The sequence below is a fragment of the Delphinus delphis genome, chromosome 8, assembly GCF_949987515.2.
Source record: "Delphinus delphis chromosome 8, mDelDel1.2, whole genome shotgun sequence".
Taxonomy (NCBI): Eukaryota; Metazoa; Chordata; class Mammalia; order Artiodactyla; family Delphinidae; genus Delphinus; species Delphinus delphis.
The window spans coordinates 93,381,996-93,397,747 of NC_082690.1; positions in this window are offsets into that span (position 1 = coordinate 93,381,996).

The window sequence follows — 15,752 nt, forward strand, 5'->3', positions numbered from 1 at the left end:
CTTTGAATGGGTGACTTTTATGGTATATAAATTATATCTAGATAAAGTTGTTAAAAGGAAAGATGATTTACCACATACTAATGAGATCAAAAAGTGGCACTTTATAGTAAAAAGAATAATCAAAAAGCATTAAAAATTAAAATAAGTAAAAAATAAGTATATGATAGAAATCAACATAAGATTTTATTAAAAATCATTAATTAAAATCTAGGTCTGAAATTCAGTGCACACTGTGTCTAATTTGAATTGGTCTTCCTATTTTGAGTCTTTAGTTAAGGTTACTTGAGAAGAGAATCTGAAATCACAAAAGGAAATCAATACCGCAGTTGACCAAGGCTGGGTTTAATACTGCTGCCCACATATGAGTGCAGTGAGGAAAAACAGTATTTATTAGTCATATAATAACTACATGGCCTCCTGCTTATCTCAGAAATTTCTCCAAGGAACACAACCATTTCCCACCTATTATTTCCTATTGATTTTCACCATCTGTCAAGAGGCAGAGCAAGAATAGGAGTTATAACCAAAGAAGGTGAGACCAGAGAGGGCAAAAGGAGTGGGGAATACTGCACAGCTCCACGGATGTGATAGCAGATAGGCATGTAAAGCTTTCAACTTGTAGCTCACTTTTCTGTGTAGTCAATTCACTGACTCCAAGTTGATCCTGTGAGAGCAGGAATTCTATGTGCTCAAAGTTCAAAAGAATTTGAGGGCAGATTATTGGATTGAGAATTCCATCATTATCACCATCATCCTGTTATTGTTGCTATACATGTTAGCATATATACAAGTATTATCACAATTCCAGCTCACTATTTTTGACGATGAATGATTATCATAGCTAACATTTGCTTCCATCATCAGGGAGCTCTCCCCTGAGCAGCCAAGGTTTTCAGAGGATCCCTTAGATGTCAATAATAGATAGAACCAGTTTCTTATAATACGTCAAGAAACTTAACACATGTCATGTTTAAGTACCAGGCTCTGTTCTAAGTCCTTTATGTATATTAACTCATGTAATTCTCAGAATAACTCCATGGGGAAGGTATTTTAATTAAGCCTCTATTTCACAAAAGAGAAACTGAGGCATGAAATCCAGGAAGCTATACAAGGTCACACAGCTGTGAAGTGGTGGAGGGGAACTTGAGCCACGGCAGTCTGGTTTTAAGTGCTTACTCATAACTGCCATGCAAACTGCCTTCGCAGGAGAGGGAAGCTCTTTCGAAGGAGAACATTTTGACCTAGATTTATATTGTTCACAGAGACCCCTTGTAGCCAAAGTGCAGCAGAGGTAGGGATTCTGATGACCATCATTTCCTAAGTCATGTAATTTTTATCCCACCAATGACAAATGCCAGCAATTTGGCTTCTTCTAAGATCATGATATTCATCAAGCTTTTGAGATCAAAAATTGCTTAAATATAATGTGTCAGACATTATATTTAGGATTATATAATCATCCTAAATTATAAATAGGATTATATAATAATCCTAATTATTATCCTATAATTAGCATTTTAATTATAATCCTATAATTAGATTATATAATCCTAATTATTATATAATTATTATATAATTATATTTAGGATTATATACTAGGATTCTGGATCCTATTACGGCCTTACCAATCCTATGTTCATATATTTACTTATTCAATATATTTACTGAATGTTCAATATATGCCTGGTCTTGTTCCAGGCACTGGGCATAGATGTGAATAATCCTGGCAAAGCCTCTGCTCTTTTAGTGCTTCCTTCTGGTGCAGGGCTTCTCAACCTCAGCCACTATGAACATTTTGGGGCAGATTACTATTCTTGTGAAGAGCTGGCTAGTCCATTTTCGAATGTTTAGCATGTCTCTGATTATGACAACCAAATATGCCTCTAGATATCGCTAAATATTCCCTGGGGGGGCAAAACCACCCCCAGAACCACTGTTCTAGTATAAATCAAATTGAAAATAAATGAAGAAATAAATCAGTAAAAGATACAAAGCATCACATAGTGAAAAAGTGTTCTGTAAAGTATTAAAAAATAGTGATATTTTAGGAAACAACTGTGTGGCTACTTTAGGTTGGGTGGTCAAGATGACCTCTTTGAGGAGCTGGCGTCTACACTGAGACCTGAATGTCAAGAACGAAGATTATGGAAAACAGTATTCTGAGTACAGAGTGAATCTAGAGCAAAGCCTCTGAGAAAGCTAAAAGCTTAAATGGTTCCAGGGTCAAGAAGGTCACATTGGACAGAATGAGAAAAGAGAGAGTAGTTTAAAGTGAAGTCATGGAAGAAAACAGAGGTTCGATCAGGCAAACCGTGCAGTGGGCATCCACTGGAAGGCTTCAAGCAGAGTAGTCTGCTATGTACAAGGCGGACTATAGAGAGCTAAGAGTAAAAGCAAGAAAACTAGAGAGTTGGAAAACTGATGCAGTATTTCAATGGAAAAATAATGGTGGCTTGGAAGAAGATGCTATAGGTAGGGATGGAGAAAAATGAATTGTTTGAGTGAATGAATAAATGATATGTTTGTCAGAACTTGCTGATGGATTGAATGTGATAGGGAAGATACAGAAATATCATCCCTCCTCCCTCCTTTTACTGTCTGGAACAAGAGAATGAACGGTTGTTGAAAACACTGAGAATAGAGTGGAGGGAAGAGACTCAGAGCTAAGAGTTTTAGTCTGCCTATGTTAAATCTGAGATGCCTATTAGACATACAGGTGAAAGTACCACATATGCAGTTGAAGTTCCAGGGAAAGGTCAGAATGAGACATAGAGTTCGGGAATATTATCTTAGTTATTAAATAGTATTTAAGTCATAGGTCTGGATTAATCCATCTATGGAGACTCACTTGAAAGACAAAATAAAGGGACCCAGGATAAAACAGGTCTCACCAAGATTTAGAGTTGAAGCCTAAAAGATAGAGAAAATAAAGGAAGAAAATGAGAAAGAACTAGCCATGAAGACTGAGAAAGAGAGTCAAGGTGGCTGAAAAAATACTTTATAGGATTATCAGGAACACCCTGAAATAAACTGCCAAACTTAAGGAAGGTACAAAAGGAACAGTTTATGCAGATATCTCATCATTGAAACAACTCTTCCTTAAGAGAGCTACCAGATACCTAATCTGAGAACAGAAATGAGGGTGAATCCTGGAGTGTGCTTGTTAGCCTGCAATGTTTGTGTCAGTCTGTTTAATATTACGGTTCCTTAACCTTAATATAAGTTAACAGAGCACTTAGTGTGTAGAAGCATTATGCTAAGTGCTTTTTAATCAACACTCTCTTAGTCCTCTCAACTAGCCTATAAGGAAGTACTAGTATATGAAGAATAAACATGGATATAGTGCTCACTGTGAATCCAGCCCTGTTTAAGCACTTTACATAAATTAACTCATAAGATAGGAACTGTTCATATTACCATCCTCATTTTATAGATGAAGAAACTGAGGCAGGGAAACTTTAAGTAGACTGTCCAAAGTCACACGGCTAGTAAGAGGTGGATCCAGGGTTTGGACCTGGCAATCTGACTCCATTCTGTGCAATTTACCACTGAATTATATTGCTTCTGTATAGCTACAGGCATTTCCCAAGTGTTATTAACGATCACACTAAGCTAATTTTACAAATGAGGGAACTGATCCTTGAAAGGGTTAGGTTACTTCACCAGGTTCACTTGGACAGTCAGTGGCAGATCTGTGTGTTTTGAACCCAAGTCTCTCAAACACCAGTGTTTTCACTCTTAAATATTAAGCAAATACCATAATCAGCAAGATATAGGGAGAGAAGCCAAAATTATAAGAGAAAATATGATTTTCTGATCACACCTCTCTAAATTAATGGCAGAGAGAGAAACAGAATTCAGATCAAGGCTTTAGCTAAAACATACCATGGCCTTGCTCTTCAAAGCAAATGCGAATTCCTCTTTATTTCTCCTGTGGACTTTGTGGAGTCGGGTGTAGGTCTCCACCACTCTTAGCACCTGATACCCTGCTATACTTCCAAGGAACCATCTCATTCTTAAAATGAACCACTCTATTTTTTAGTGGTTTCACTTTTTGAACAATTCAGGTTTAATTAATTTTATTTTTATTAAGGTATAGTTGATTTATAGTACCACATTCATTTCAAGTGTACAACATAGTGATTCAAAACGTTTATACATTATACTCCATTTAAAGTTATTATAAAATAATGGCTATATTCCCTGTGCTGTACAATGTATCCTTGTAGCATATTTATTTCATACGTAGTAGTTTGTACCTCTTAATCCCCTACCCCTATCTTGCCCTTCTTCCCTTCCTTCTCCCCACTGGTAACCACTAGTTTGTTCTCTGTATCTATCTGTTTTTGTTTTGTTATATTCATTCATTTGTTATTTTGTTTTTAGATTCCACATATAAGTGATAACATAGAGCATTTATCTTTCTCTGTCTGACTTATTTCACTAAGCGTAATACCTGGCAGGTCCATCCATGTTGTTGCAAAAGGCAAAATGCCATGCGTTTTTGTGGCTGAGTAGCATTCCACTGCTTATATACCACATCTTTATCTATTCATCTGTTGATGGACACTTAGGTTGCCTCCATATCTTGGCTATTGTAAAACATGCTGCTATGAACACTGGGGTGTTATGAATCTTTTTTTTTTTGCAGTACACGGACCTCCCACTGCCGTGGCCTCTCCCGTTGTGGAGCACAGGCTCCGGACGCGCAGGCTCAGCGGCCATGGCTCACGGGCCTAGCTGCTCCGCGGCATGTGGGATCCTCCCGGACCGGGACACGAACCCGACGTGTCCCCTGCATCGGCAGGCAGACTCTCAACCACTGCGCCACCAGGGAAGCCCTGAATCTTTTTAAATTGGTGTTTTCATTTTCTTTGACTATATATCCAGGAGTGGGATTGCTGGACCATGTGGTAATTCTAATTTTAGTTTTTTGAGGAAGCTTCATACTGTTTTCCATAGTGGCTGCACCAGTTTACATTGCCACCAATAGTGCCACCCTTTTCTCCACATTGAACAATTCAGTTTTCTATTCAGATATCCATCTTTCAGGTTATTTCTTAAAATCAAACTTGCTCAATAAACATCTCTTAAGTGAACAGAATGCTAGAGTTGTTGAATGGATCAAATTAGATAATGCCTACAAAGCACTTAGTTCTGTACCTGGAACACAGTGACCGCTCAATAAATGGTAGCTGCTGTGTTATTATTCTTATTGCCATTATCATCATTCTAGCTTTTGTCATGGCTATTTATTATAGGAGAGAAAAAATATATAGATACATAGTAAAGCCCCAAATATAAGTCTAGTCACTGGAAAGAATCCATAGAGGAAAAAAGGGGAGATTATTTTCCTGCCTCCCAATAGGGTGGCCAGTAGAGAGCTCAGAGGTGTGACGACAACTCAGTGTGGCATATCTTCAATTCAGCATCTCCTAGGTATGATCTACATTAATTATCAGATTTAGATTGGCTTATATATAAAAATCATTTGAGGAAAAAAAATTACTTAAAATAATATTTTAATAAGACTGCTATTTGGTTTATTTCAAATACATAGTTCTAAAATACCTAGTTACTATTTTAATTACAATAGATTGCAGAAACTTTAGAAAATTCAGATAAACAAAATGAAAAAACAAAATTAAAATTATTTAATATTAAATAATTTTATGAATTACACGTGGATGTTTTTATATGTATGTGCATATATATATATAGTTTAGTGTTACTATTTAGTATTTAGCATTGCTAAATTTAGTTTTTAGTATTTAGTTACTATTAGTTACTATTTCATGTTACCAAGCTATTACTTGAATCACATATATCCTTTCAGAATCTTCCTATCAAATGTATATATTTCTCTCTTCCCCCCATACACACATACATGCACACACAAACATATCCACATACTCTATTTTTAGGGTTGTATGTTTTTATGGTTCTAAATAATTCTGTTTATGTGTATAAATAGGTCCTTAGACCTCCTTGCTATTAGCAAGCATCTGATCCAGGATAAAAAGTAGCAAGGCCTCTAGAACACTGCAGAGGACACTGATTTTTCTGACTACCCACTAAACTTTCCGTGTTTAGTCCATCAACTTCAGGTAGGGCATCACTCTTATTTCCAGATGGAGAGCACATCACCCAGTCCCAGCCACCCAGCAAAAGGATTTAACTTGCCACCATGATTGGTTCAGAAACATGGACATGTGACCCACATTGGTCCAATAAGAATGCATCTCAAGACTAAGTGTAAGAGTTCCTTTTTTCTGTTAGACCTGAAGCTACCACGTGGAGCCGGTGAATGAAACTAACAAGGGCCAGATTTGATGAGATACAGTGAAAACTCCAAGAATTTATGGTAAGTTTTGAGTCCCTAGATCAATATCTGAGTACATTTGCACTCTGGCCTCCTCAATCACGTAATCAAATAAATTCCTGTTCTTAATATAGCTGATTTGGGTAAAGTTTTGCTTATGTGCAACAGAAGTAATCTTAACTGTTACAAGCACAAATCATAGAAGCCAAACTTGAGTTTTAGTTCTAATGTCTCCCCTATGTCCCTTTTTCTTAAAAAGAAATTCCTTTTCACTATAAATTAATGGGAAGAGGGAGTCGGTGCACTCAGACTTAGACCAGCCAAGAACACATGGCCCATTAGAACAGATCATCCCATGTGTCTCCTGCTGGAAAGGCTTTTTTTCTGTATGTTTCAAACTGTGTCGTGGATCTCTAAATGCCAAAAGTTGTTCTAATTCCTCAAGCTCAACAAGCAAACAGAAACTATAAAATTTTGATGAACATCAATCAGGGAAGAAAATCTTACAACCAGATTATAAAAGTTTGCTCATGAGACGGTTGCACTTGGAAAAGAGATTTGTGGTCCAAAATGACAAGTTATTTCCCCACCTGTCCTCATCAAGCTTAACAACTACCTAACACAAAAAATAACTCCTTTTGTTAGTAAATTCTATGTCCTGTTAGGGATCAGACTCCCTCAGCACATCAAAACGGTAGTACCTGCTCCTCCCCTACCCCAGGCAAAGTGCTATAATATCTCCAGCCATCTCTGCCATGGACCCATGTGACGGAGCCTTTCCCAGATGAAAAGACACTTTGTATCAAAGAAAGGCATCAGAAGACCATGTTTGAAAACTAAAGCAAAGAGAATAATAATGCAGTCAGATATATTCAAGAGGGATACTGAACAAATATACACACTGTTTTACAGTATTTACATTTTGAAGGGAACACTTTTTATCTATTTTAAAACCTTGTTGTGTTCTGTAACCTCCCTAGCCTCTCGTACCCATAGCAATTTATCTGCACCTCTCTTGTGGAATTTAGCATTTGCTACTTTTATTATTGTTATATGTGTAGTATAAGTCTTATCTTTTCTACAAGAATTCAGACTCCTTGAGGGGAGGGAGCTTGTTTACCCTTGTATCTCAGACATGACATAACACAGCAGCTTGCAGATATCGGGTCTTCCATAAATATTAGAAAAGTGAAAAAATGTTTGTGTTTTTAAAATCAGGGTAAACCTGGATGGAAACAAAAAGCTTTTTTCACTTGCTAAAAGAGATTGGTTAGAAGCAAGTTGTAAAAGTTGATAAAGAGTTGCAGCTCAAATTTTGGTAAAGAAATTGGTTCTTCATAGAAACTCAGTTGTTTATTCATACATATAAACTCACTCATTAACTGAACTAATATTTTTAGAAGCTATTGATAAAACTAAGAATAGAATAAAAATTAGAACAAGCTAATTCCACAGAGAGATGGAAAACTGCTCCGTTTTTCCAGATTTCAGTATTTTACGCAGTGACATCATGGAATTCATTTTATCAATCTTCTTGTTTAATTAGGATATAAGAGAAAGGCAGGATGATAAAAGAGTAGAGAATTTTCAAATGAAAAGTAGCTTTACCCCTAGCAAGTTATGTAAAGAAAATTAAAGTGTTTCTTGTTTGTTTGCTTTTGTGGTAGGGAAATTGAAACCTAGAAGAGAAAAAACCTGAGAGAGAGAGAGAGAAAGAGAATGTAGAACTTCTCTAAATTTCCAAAGAACAAAAGACAGAATTATGAGTGAGTCCCAGAAAGCCTTCAGAGCTGAGATGAAAAGACACCATTTTAACAAAAGAAGTATTCCTTTCAAGCTTAGTAGCTTATCTGAAAAACATGAAAACTTGAATTAAGAGCAGTCAAAAATTAGTGTGATATGATTAGCAAGTTGTACCTTGTTCACTGGTTTCACTCAAACCTATTTAAAATACATAAATAGTTTAATACATTGTTATCTTCAAAGTCTACACTTTTCTACTGGGAAAATGTGGTTGTATTTATTTGTTATTTTACCTTGTTCACACTCAAAAAGAAATTATTACATGCAGTGTAATGGAATTGTTAAAATAAAGTGTAAAGCAAGAGGCCAATAATGGTGATAGATGACTAAGAGATCCTAAAATGTTAGTCAATGTGCAGTTAGTGATAAAGAACAATTTCCTGTCAATTAAAGCTCAATAAAGCTGAAAAAAACTGTGTGTAAAACTCTTAGGAGTTTTTCTAATATAATTACCTTGTAAAGAGAAAAAAAAAACACTTTCCTTTGAGTTTGCTCCCATTCATATAAATAAATATTACAAAATCACATACCCCCCCCAGTAAAGTACAAAGAAAAATATTTATTATTCTTAATTCTGCAAGTAGAATCCTTAATTCTATAAATAGCAAGTAAATACATTTGTATTCAACAAAATAACTGTATCTGAATTCATTCTAATAAAAAACAACAAAACTTTTTCTTCCATTTTTTTTTTCTTCCATTTCTCTGTGTAGGAGGTATCCCAGTCCACAGTTCAGGCATACAAAAGAAGCTCTATTTTTTCTTCCACAGAAGCATACATTATCTCTCAAGAGTCTTGAAATCTCAGCCAATTTGATGCTTCTCCTCTCTTCTCCCTGGGGAACCTTCTGAGTTCCGGAGAGGGTTTGTATAGGCTACATGGGTCAAGATGAGGATTCTGTTCCTCGGTGTCATTTCTCCATGCAGGCATGATTGGTAAGTCCATCATCCTGTTTTGTCTTTGGTCATTAGGTCCACACGTAGCTATAGCAATAGGCCCCATTCCCATTCACATGAGCCCTGCAGGTGTAGTTTTTGCTGCGTCTGTGCAATGCTTGGCTTTAGAGAAACCATTCAACTTCTAGGTCACTCTGGGGCACTCTCTGAGGCTTTGGAAAGACCCCTTTGGTCGAACTCAACAAGCAACCATTTTTGGGGATACTGCTGCTTCCTAGAGTTCAGTTTAGGTGAGTCTATTCTAGAGAAGATGGATACCCTGATAGAAGGGATGGAACTGTGGAACGTGCAGAGTCAGCAGGGGAGGTGGAACACTTTTCCTCCATCTCAATATGTTTCTCCAAACATTTTGTTTGGGCTTGGAGCCCCCTCAATTCTATTAAGTGCTTTAGGCTGGAAACCAAAGTCAGGGAAAAAATTGGCATGCTAATTCTTTTTTCTTTCTGGCTTGCTACATCCTTCTCCTGAGGCAATGGCCCAGGAGGCCTTAGCTGCTTGAATAAGAAGAAAGTTCAGAGGGACAAAACTATCAGGAGGAGTGAAAAAAACCCAAACATTGTTTAATATTTCAAAACTTTCCCAGGAAATAGGGAAAATGCCTGAGGGTATATGGAAGAAAATTAGCATAAAGTTGAGGTTAGATGAAAGAAATTAGCATAAGTTAGAATAAAGTACTGATTTTGCTGATCTCTTTGCCTCCAAGCAATCCTACAGAAATGAACTTTGAATCTCTTTCAAATGGAGAAATTTGTGACAAAAGCATTATTTCCTATTACGCATTCTTCTACAGACTTGGTGGTACACCCTGAAACATCTCTAGGGATAAAGCTTTGGGTTTTTTTTGAAGAAACTTTTCCCTCTAAAAAATATATCCAATACCACTAACTGGTCATCCTCGGCTTGCCCTTGGATGTCTTTCTAAGTCATGCATATAAGTTTATTTCAAACTCCTTAATAAATTAATCCTTTCCAAACCAATGTAATCTATTCAGCTGTTTTCCTTCAGAGTTTATAAATCCCTTCACAAAGGAAGTGTCACTAAAAATAAGCAACGTCTATGTGTGTTCCTTGCATCATGCAATACCAGAAATTTTTTATTGATTAGTCATTCTGTCACACATCCGTTACAATAACAATCCAAACCTGCACTAGCCTGGGAGGACTATAAATAGCTTGACAACACTGTCATTTATAGATTAGTGAATGTTCCCTTTTATTTGAAAATAGTTCAGACATTTCAAAAGCCCGTAAGCCTCTAATACTGTGTACAAATTGTGCACCTGGACTGCCTCTGTGTAGTAAACATGCATCATTTGTGGCTCTGCAACAGGCCTGAACACCCTCCTTATAGTTTGGTCATTTTCAACTTTAACGAATCTTGCCATTCCAAGGAAGAGCCAGAGGACTTGCATAACTGGACATCCCTGCTACTATGGTGCAGATATGTGACATGGTTCTGCTACTCACATGTACCTTAGCACACTTGGGTTCTGAAGGAAGTGGTAGATATACACTGTGACATACACATACTCTCATAATTAATATGAGAATGAATGTTCTGGCAATTGTGGTGAGAGAGCCACCTGGTTCCTTGTGGATGGCCGTGGCGGAGCTTCTGGCATCCAGACCTAAGTATTATAGACTATCATAGGCCAAGCAGTGATGGAGCAGCATTTTCCCTGCAAAAAGTCTTTTAGTGGAACTAAGAATTGTCCCTGCACTTGTGGCTCAAGAATCTAGTTCTCATGCCCTCCTAGAGAGTCGTAAGTTAAAAGTAACCTTTCCTAAGTTCCTTTTCTGGTTAAACTGGCTGTTGTTTACAGCGCAAAACACGTTTATAGTTACTGAACAAATAATCAATCAATCAGACAGTATTACAGTTATATGTTAAAAAAACTAATTTCATTCATGTTGATATGTTAACACTGTTACTGAGATTCTTAGGGGAAAAAAACCCCAAACATTTAAACACCAGCCGTTTGTTGTATAGTCCAGGGGACATGGTAAGCCAATCTTAGTATACGAATAGATTTTCCACTTCTTTCCCTTCTAATATTTTTGAGTTGTTAATAGGAGGGAGTGCTTACAGGTATAGTTTTTATTATGGTGATTCGTTTTAATACAGTTCTATGAAAGATGAAACTAAGCTGCCTAATACAATTACTCTAAACACCAAGGCATTCATTCTATGAGCAATTACAGTGGGAAGCAAAGATGGAATGCACAAAATTAATAATAGGAGATAGTCCCAGTTATCAAGTAGCTCTATCATAATTTCCTTGGGAAAAGACTGATATCCATACTAGAAAAGTTCTCATTATACTTCCATAATTTCTATTTATTCCTCAAATCAATTGTTCTTTCCCTGGAAATTATTTATTACTAAGACTACCCAAGGAAAATGACCTATCCTGTCCCTATAGACCTCACTGGCAGTACTGAGAACAGTTGTGTTACATTTAAAAACAATATTATTATTCTGCTCTCATGGACCATATTAACATAACAATCATCCTTTGGGGAAACAACCAGATGAATTGGGTATGTACCTCCAACAATGACCATGTGCCTTGTGAGAATCCCAGAGCCACCCACCACCCTACTCTCATTCTAGCTAAGCCCTGCCTTGCGGTATCAATAACTAATTACATTACAGTTCTGCCTCAAGAACATAGATTGATGATTTCATTATACCATTTAATTAGAGCTGTTTTTAATTTATCAGGAAGAAATGGTATAATTGGTGACAGAACAGCTGTTGCAGGTCACATGGAAAGAATATGATTGAGTAACAGAAAATGGCAAACTTTGCCGAGAACTCCAAGCTGCATTTAAGTCTTTAGGAAGGCATTATGTAGAAGGAAAGGAAGTCTGCCATCTGTCATATTTCATCTAACCAACACCTCTGAACTTTATCACTAATGTTACCAGTACAGGGTGCATGGGCAACTGCAGGAAGTACTTGCAGACCAGGGTCCACTCTGGCTCAATAAATCCTATTTCCCCATAACATGGTACCACCGTGGCTTCAAGGCAAACAAAGGAGAACTTTAGTCCCTGGATGCAGCTGCTTCTTGGATAGTGAATGCTAATCTTCTTGTGTTGTCCAAAATAGTAGCAGGTATAACTATTTCTTTATTAAAGGGATAACTGGCATCAGACTTGCCATACTCTAGCCTGTTTTCCTTGTGGTATCAGTCAGGGAGCCTGGCCGGCTGGAAATTCAGGAAGGATTTCTATGTTAAATTTTGCAAAAAATTTCTTTTCTGAGAAACCCGTTTCTGCTCTTAAGGCCTTCGACTGATTGGATAAGACCTACCCACATTATTGAGAGTAATCTCTTTTAATTAAAGTCAACTGATTGTAGATGTTAATGACATCTACAAAATACCTTCACAGCAATATCTAGACAAAGTTTTGACCACAGTTGGATACCACAGCCTAGCCAAGAGAACATAAAATTTAACCATCATACCTATTTGCAAAAGGACCTCCCTGGGTTCTGTTTTCATATTTTACCCTTAGCTCTTTAGGATGAGAATGAGATGCTTCTGCATGAATGTAATCTCTCTGTCTTCATGTATACAGGAACACATTAATCAATTATGGTACTCTTTTCCACTGAGTACAGAAATACTTCTCAACCCAGTGCTCTAAAATGCCACTTCCGTTTTACTTGAGCTAGCATGCAAAGTAAAATGTATTGACTCTCTCGTCCTAAGCAATTGAGTCCCCTTCTGCTTTTAGCTTTTGTTTGTATGTTGATTGTCACAATATAGTTGGGAGAGGGATATTGAATATATAAGAATCATTCAGAAACAGGCTGTAGTCAGATGAGTGCAAGAAGAGAAATAATGGAACTGCAAAATCCCAACACCAGTACAGGAGGACTAGAGGACCCAAATGACGATGTACCACAAGGCAAGTAATGCATAGGGTAGTTAAAGTAAGTGTGAGCCAGTGTGAGCGACAGAAAGTTGCTCCAGTCAATGACAGAGGCAAGAGCTAAAATTTCATGGATCAAAGGGGATGAGGCTAAGTCAAAGATTTCCACGGCAAACCCAAGGTGAGTGTTTGGATGGAGAAGATGTTCTGAGTACGTTAAGGATCCATCCTGGATTTAAAAATTGTGTTCTGCCTAGTTGAGGAGTCACAATAGTGGTTAGTAGCATGGCCACAGTCACCGTTTCATAAATCTAGGTTACCTCACTCTTTATAGCCCGGGAAGACACCGAGCCTGGTTTTGGGCTTTCTGGTCAAGGTGAGTACGCACTACGACACAGTGCTATTCTTCTTCTGCCACCACGGAGTTCAATCGGGATCCATACGATTCCAAAACTGTGACTCTAACTGTCACCTCCAATCTATTGCACTGAATTTTTATTGGGCTTGATTGATCTTTTATCAATTGTGTATAAATCATAATCTTTATCCTCATGTTTATCTTTGCTTCCTTATCTCCCCTCATGATTTGAACAATCACAACAATCATTGTCTCACACAATCAAAACGCCTCAGTCATCTTTGCCTCATGCTCAAAGCCACAGCACCAAGTCCTATGATTTCTCTCCATTCTCTCCTTTCTCCTTTGTCCTCTTTGTTCATTTATCCTCTGTTACCTAGACTTCTATGAAGATCTCTTTAGAGACCTCCTTGCCTCCCGTGTCTGCCACACTGGTATGTATTTCCCCCTTCTAATAGATCAAAGGCCCTTAAAACATGATTCTGGTAATGTTACTCCTTTTATCAAAGGTTTCTGATAAGTCCCATAATCCTATAAAGATCCAAGTTCCTTAATTTAATACTCTGTGTCTTCTGTAATCTAGACCAGACCCATCTTTCCAGCGTTGTCTCCACCAGTATCCTACTCTGAACTTCATAATTCAAAAGGTTGTGCTATTTGCCATTTCCAGAAAATGACCTGCATTGTTCATTTGCAGGCCCTTCCACATGTGTACTGCCTATTAGTTGGTTTCTATCCCTCTGTTAGTCCATTCTTCAAACCCCGGCTATAAAAATAGCTCCTTTACAAACATCTTCCCTGACCTCTTATGACAAGGAATTCTCCTTCTTTTTAATGAATCACTACATCACTTGTAACATATAGCATTTTATATAGTTATCCAAGAACAGACTGTATTCCCCTTACCATATAAACTTCTTGATGATATGAATCGGTTTTCCACTCACTTTTCTTTTGCAAGTAGTGTCTTTCACCACTAAACTAACTTTCACTAAGAGAGTTGATTGTACATTTGGTAAGTGGAATAACACACTGAAGAGTGAATCAATCCTTGGAGAAAGCTCATTCCTCAGTCACCTCTCCTAATCCACGTGAATGAAAGATTTGGTTAGCAGAGATAATTGCAATCTCAGGAAAATCCCTCAATTTCGCAGTATGCACTTCTCTAGCAAATTTTTTACTGAAGCAATTTGCAAATAGCAAAAAAAAAAAAAAAAAATCAATACGAGTTATCACCTTTACTCTCTATACTCAGCCTCATTTATTCTTATATTCTTCCATTCAACAAATACTTGCTGTGTTTTTAATGTATTCCAGGCCCAATGCTAGATGCTAGAACTATGGAGAATATAATTCCTGCCTTCAAGGCCTTTCTATTAGGGCTGATTTAAAAAAAAAAAAGTCAACTTTCATGTAATCACAGTAAAGTAAGACAAGGGCTCTAGCAGAAATACAGATGGACTTGGAAGGCAAAGGAAGAGTATCAAGATTCAGTGAAGATTTTGCTGAGATAGTAATATCTCAGCTGATAATTTTAAGGAAAAATAGAAACTATATAGATGAACACATTAGGAGGAGGTAACCCTCCAGGAAGAGGGACTGCATATGTGAGAGCACAAAGGTCAAGCCTGCCCTTGCCTTCTATTAGGAAAAATTTCTTCTGAGCTCACAAAGAGCCAGGTTAAATTATCAGTTCCTAGTGTCTTCTTTTACAGTTCATGATGCAGTAAGCAGTCCCACAAAGTGTGCTAACCAGGGCTTTAAGTACTCGCATGATTGGAGTCCTGGAGGACATAATGCATACCTTAGGGCCTTGAAGTCCATCTGAATTCTCATAGGGATCAGATAGTCTTCAGCTCTCAAGGTCACTCAGAGAGTCACATCATGTGTGAAAGAGTCAACTCCTACCAGTCACATAGACTCTGGTCTAGGTTTCATGAGTATGAAATGAACAGTAGTGATGTGAACCACCCACCTTATCATTATAATTAAAAAATACAGGGCTTCCCTGGTGGCGCAGTGGTTGAGAGTCCGCCTGCCGATGCAGGGGACACAGGTTCGTGCGCCGGTCCGGGAAGATCCCACATGCCGCGGAGTGGCTGGGCCCGTGAGCCATGGCCGCTGAGCCTGCGCGTCCAGAGCCTGTGCTCTGCAACGGGAGAGGCCACAACAGTGAGAGGCCCGCGTACCGCAAAAAAAAAAAAAAAAAAAATACAGTTACCATTTGCTTAGTAACTGATTTTTACAAAGTGCTTTTGCAAACAATTGTGCTTTTTACAGCCCTTCAAGACAGAGAAGGTAAAAATTGTTCTTCCTTTATTAAAGTTCAATAAATTTGGGAAAGAGAATTCAAAGCTTTTACCTAAGATAGCACAATGAGCATCAGAGCTGACCCTGAATTCTCTCCACTCTACATCTGAATGGATA